Here is a 5,664-nt window from a genome sequence, read left to right on the forward strand (position 1 = left end):
TGGAGGTTCCAGAAAAACCATGGTCCTGTTTGGCCATGGACTTTATTGTCGATCTACCTATCTCTAAAAGACAGACTGTTATCCTCACCGTGGTTGACAGGTTTACTAAGATGGCACACTTCATTCCCCTGCCTAAACTCCCGTCTTCTCCCGAATTGGCAGAGATATTCGCTAAGGAGATTTTTCGCCTACATGGGATACCCTCTCAAATTGTATCGGACAGAGGCTCCCAATTTGTTTCCCGCTTTTGGAGGTCCTTCTGCTCTCAACTTGGTATTAAATTAAACTTTTCTTCTGCCTATCATCCTCAGTCTAACGGAGCTGCTGAACGTACCAACCAGAAAATTGAACAATATTTACGATGCTTTGTTTCTGAACACCAGGATGATTGGGTCGGTTTGATTCCTTGGGCGGAGTTTGCACACAACAATCTCGTTTGCGATTCTACTCATTCAAGCCCCTTCTTCATGAATTATGGTTTTCATCCGTCTATTCTTCCTTCGGATTCCCCTTCCCAGGGGGTGCCGTCGGTTGATGTTCATGTTGCCAATTTGAGGAAGTTGTGGGATCAAACTCGACAAATCCTTGTGCACAACTCTATGTTGGTCAAGAAACACGCTGATAAACGTAGAAGGGCGGCTCCGGTCTTTGTTCCAGGTGATAGGGTATGGCTGAGCACGAGGAACATCCGTTTAAAAGTGCCCTCCATGAAGTTCGCTCCTCGTTATATTGGACCCTACAGGGTGCTGACCCGTATCAATCCAGTTGCGTATCGTTTAGCTCTTCCTAATACCTTACGCATCCCGAACTCGTTTCACGTTTCATTGCTGAAACCACTCATATGTAACAGATTTTCCTCCACAATAGCCCCTCCTCGCCCCGTTCAGGTGGAGGGTCAGGAGGAGTATGAGGTTAACTCTATTATTGATTCTCGAATCTCCCGGGGGAGAGTACAATATCTGGTTGATTGGAAGGGATATGGTCCTGAGGAGAGGAGTTGGGTACCTCAGGAGGATGTTCATGCTCCCCGTCTCCGCAGGGCGTATCACTCTCGCTTCCCATCTCGTCCCGGTTCATTCCGCCCGGTGGGCGTATCTGAGAGGGGGGGTACTGTCAGGGTACCTGTGGTCTCTACCTCCGAAAGAGGTAGAGACTTAGCTGTTCCTCCATCCAGACGGTCTGATGGCTCCCTTCCCCGCGGTCTATCCGGTCATGCTAGGCCGGCCGCGAGGGAGTGACTGCCTTTTACAGCATCTAGGCAGGAAGTAGTCATGAGGACACTCCCCCGGAACAACCTGTCAGTCAATGGCTGCAGGACCAATCAGGACGTCTTGGGGGCGTGGTTACTGCTCTGAACAGGGTATTTAACAGAGCTTCTTTCATTAGCTCATTGCCCTGTCGTGGTTCTAGCTTGTTCTAGTCACTCAGTGCTTGTGTATTCTATTATCCCTTTTGGTTTTGACCCGGCTTGTTTACCTTACTCTGCTTATCTCTGTTACCCTTGCTTCGGCTTGTCTCTCGCTTACCTGTCTTCTGTTACCCTCGACCTCGGCTTGTCTTTGACCATTCTATACTGTACTACTTACGTTAGTCCGGCCATTCTAAGATCCGGTATACGTATCTGGCTACTGTTTGTACTCTGCGTGTTGGATCCCTGTCCCGATCCTGACACCAGTGCCCCATGTGTAGCAACAGAACTGCCGCTGGTGCAGCTAAACCGGGGCCTGCACGCTAATTGGGCCCATCGGGTGGCCCAAGCATTTAGGGCCACCTGATGGGCCATCTTCAGGGGCCCGGTCAGCGCTGCGGTCGTGTAATAGCGCGTCCAGGCCCCTTTAAAAAGGTCAGCCGCAAATATTGCTGGGAGGAAGTGACAGTTACTTTCTCCCAGCTCACTCCGCGCAGGAGAGATAGGCCGTGAAGAGGAAGAGCCACACAGACTCCCATCACCACAGCCACCCGAAAAGGTAAGAAACAGGAAGGTGACTGAAAAAATTAGCTGCATGTGTGTCAGTATGCATGTATGTATGTGTGTGACGGTGTCACTATGTATGTGTGTTTTGTATTTGTGTGTGTGTGTGTGTGTGTATCTGTGTCCTTTTGTATTAGTGTGTGTTTGTGTGTGTATTCGGTGTCAATGTTGGAGTGTCTGTGTAGGGGTGTGTGTGTGTGTGCGCGCCTGTGTGTCAGTGAATGTGTAAGTGTATATACTAATACAAAAAGAGAAGTCCTGCGCTTAAGCAGCAAGGACTACAATACACATCAGCCCCAATATATAGTAAAAACCAAAGAAAAGAAAAATGTTACCTGCGCTTTCTCCTTAATCCCTATGTATATTTAGACAAATGGAGGTCATTTAGTTGCTCCAATGGCCATTGGAGGGAATGCCCGCCTGCCAACGTCAAGGCAGACCCCCCTAAGCGGGTCCTAACACTGACCCTTCAGCCTGCTTCCTTGAGCTTCTGGCAAAGATATCTCTAATGAGACAGAAAGGGGTATTTTTTATATACACCCCTATACTTATTAACCCTTAATAGGGAACACATGGGATGGGCAGCAGCATTGTAACCAGGCTGTGTGATACAAAGTAAATACAAATACAAAAAGAGAAGTCCTGCGCTTAAGCAGCAAGGACTACAATACACATCAGCCCCAATATATAGTAAATATGTAGTATAGTGTGTGTGTGTGTGTGTGTGTGTGCGCGCGCCTGTGTGTCAGTGAATGTGTAAGTGTATATACTACACCAGGGGTCAAGTCCTGGGGAAAAAAGTGTGGGAACTCACCCAAGATTCCGCCTCCCCCCCCTTAAAAAAAAATTACACTCCTATGCATACAGTGCAGTGCAGGGTGTGTATAATGAATGCAGTGTGTTTGTAGTGAATGCAGAGTATGGATAATGAATGTAGTGTGTTTGTAGTGAGTGCAGTGTGTATAATGAGTGTAGTGTGTTTGTTGTGAGTGCAGTGTGTGTATAATGAATGTAGTGTGTTTGTAGTAAGTGTAGAGTGTGTATAATGAATGTAGTGTGTTTGTAGTAAGTGTAGAGTGTGTATAATGAATGCAGTGTGTTTGTAGTGAGTGCGGATTGTGTATAATAAATGTAGTGTGTTTGTGGTGAAAGCAGAGTGTATAATAAATGTAGTGTGTTTGTAGTGAGTGCAGAATGTGTATAATGAATGTAGTGTGTTTGTAGTGAGTGCAGAGTGTGTATAATGAATGTAGTGTGTTTGTAGTGAGTGCAGAGTGTGTATAATGAATGCAGTGTGTTTGTAGTGAGTGCAGAGTGTGTATAATGAATGCAGTGTGTTTGTAGTGAGTGCAGAGTGTGTATAATGAATGTAGTGTGTTTGTAGTGAGTGCAGAGTGTGTATAATGAATGTAGTGTGTAGTGAGTGCAAAGTGTGTATAATGAATGTAGTGTGTAGTGAGTGCAAAGTGTGTATAGTGAATGTAGTGTGTTTGTAGTGAGTGCAAAGTGTGTATAGTGAATGTAGTGTGTTTGTAGTGAGTGCAGAGTGTGTATAGTGAATGTAGTGTGTTTGTAGTGAGTGCAGAGTGTGTATAATGAATCTAGTGTGTTTGTAGTGAGTGCAGAGTGTGTATAATGAATCTAGTGTGTTTGTAGTGAGTGCAGAGTGTGTATAATGAATCTAGTGTGTTTGTAGTGAGTGCAGAGTGTGTATAATGAATGTAGTGTGTTTGTAGTGAGTGCAGAGTGTGTATAATGAATGCAGTGTATTTGTAGTGAGTGCAAAGTGTGTATAATGAATGCAGTGTGTTTGTAGTGAGTGCAGAGTGTGTATACTGAATGCAGTGTATGTAGTGTGTTTGTAGTGAATGCAGAGTGTGTATAGTGAATGCAGAGTGTGTATAGTGAATGTAGTGTGTAGTGAATGCAGAGTGTGTATAATGAATGCAGTGTATGTAGTGTGTTTGTAGTGAATGCAGAGTGTGTGTAGTGAATGTAGTGTGTAGTGAGTGCAGAGTGTGTATAATGAATGCAGAGTATATATAATGAATGCAGAGTGTGTATAGTGAATGTAGTGTGTTTGTAGTGAGTGCAGAGTGTGTATAATGAATGCAGTGTGTATAATGAATGCAGTGTATGTAGTGTGTGTGTAGTGAGTGCAGTGTGTACAGTGAATTTAGTGTGTTTGTAGTGAGTGCAGAGTGTGTATAATGAATGCAGTGTGTGTAGTGAATGTAGTATGTTTGTAGTGAGTGCCGAGTGTGTATAATGAATGCAGAGTGTGTGTAGTGAATGTAGTGTGTTTGTAATGAGTGCAGAATGTGTATAATGAATGTAGTGTGTTTGTAATGAGTGCAGAATGTGTATAATGAATGTAGTGTGTTTGTAGTAAGTGCAGATTGTGTATAATGAATGAAGTGTGTGTGTGCTGGATTATGTGTGTGTGTGTGTGTGTGCTGGATGATTGTGTGTGTGTGCTTAATGAAGTGTGTGTGTGCTGGATGATGTGTGTGTGTGTGTGTGTGAGCTGGATGAAGTGTGTGTGTGTGAGCTGGATGAAGTGTGTGTGTGTGTGCACTGGATGATGTGTGTGTGTGTGTGTGCACTGGATGATGTGTGTGTGTGTGCGTGTGCTGGATGATGTGTGTGTGTGTGCGTGTGCTGGATGATGTGTGTGTGTGTGTGCTGGATGATGTGTGTGTGTGTGTGTGCTGGATGAAGTGTGTGTGTGTGCTGGATGAAGTGTGTGTGTTTGTTTGCTGGATGAAGTGTGTGTGTTTGTTTGCTGGATGATGTGTGTGTGTGTGTGTGTGTGCTGGATGATGTGTGTGTGTGTGTGCTGGATGATGTGTGTGTGCTGGATTATGTGTGTGTGCTGGATTATGTGTGTGTGTGCTGGATGATGTGTGTGTGTGCTGGATGATGTGTGTGTGTGCTGGATGATGTGTGTGTGTGCTGGATGATGTGTGTGTGCTGGATGATGTGTGTGTGCTGGATTATGTGTGTGTGTGCTGGATGATGTGTGTGTGTGTGCTGGATGATGTGTGTGTGTGTGCTGGATGATGTGTGTGTGTGTGCTGGATGATGTGTGTGTGTGTGCTGGATGATGTGTGTGTGTGTGCTGGATGATGTGTGTGTGTGTGCTGGATGATGTGTGTGTGTGTGCTGGATGATGTGTGTGTGTGCTGGATTATGTGTGTGTGTGTGCTGGATGATGTGTGTGTGTGCTGGATTATGTGTGTGTGTGTGCTGGATTATGTGTGTGCTGGATTATGTGTGTGTGTGTGTGTGCTGGATTATGTGTGTGTGTGTGCTGGATTGTGTGTGTGTGTGTGTGTGCTGGATTGTGTGTGTGTGTGTGTGTGTGTGCTGGATGATGTGTGTGTGTGTGTGTGTGTGTGTGCTGGATGATGTGTGTGTGTGTGTGTGTGTGTGTGTGCTGGATGATGTGTGTGTGTGTGTGTGTGTGTGTGTGTGTGCTGGATGATGTGTGTGTGTGCTGGATTATGTATGCTGGATTATGTGTGTGTGCTGGATTATGTGTGTGTGTGTGCTGGATTATGTGTGTGTGTGTAGTGAGTGCAGTGTGTACAGTGAATTTAGTGTGTTTGTAGTGAGTGCAGAGTGTGTATAATGAATGCAGTGTGTGTAGTGAATGTAGTGTGTTTGTAGTGAGTGCAGAGTGTGTATAA

The sequence above is a fragment of the Pelobates fuscus genome, chromosome 1 (assembly GCF_036172605.1).
Source record: "Pelobates fuscus isolate aPelFus1 chromosome 1, aPelFus1.pri, whole genome shotgun sequence".
Taxonomy (NCBI): Eukaryota; Metazoa; Chordata; class Amphibia; order Anura; family Pelobatidae; genus Pelobates; species Pelobates fuscus.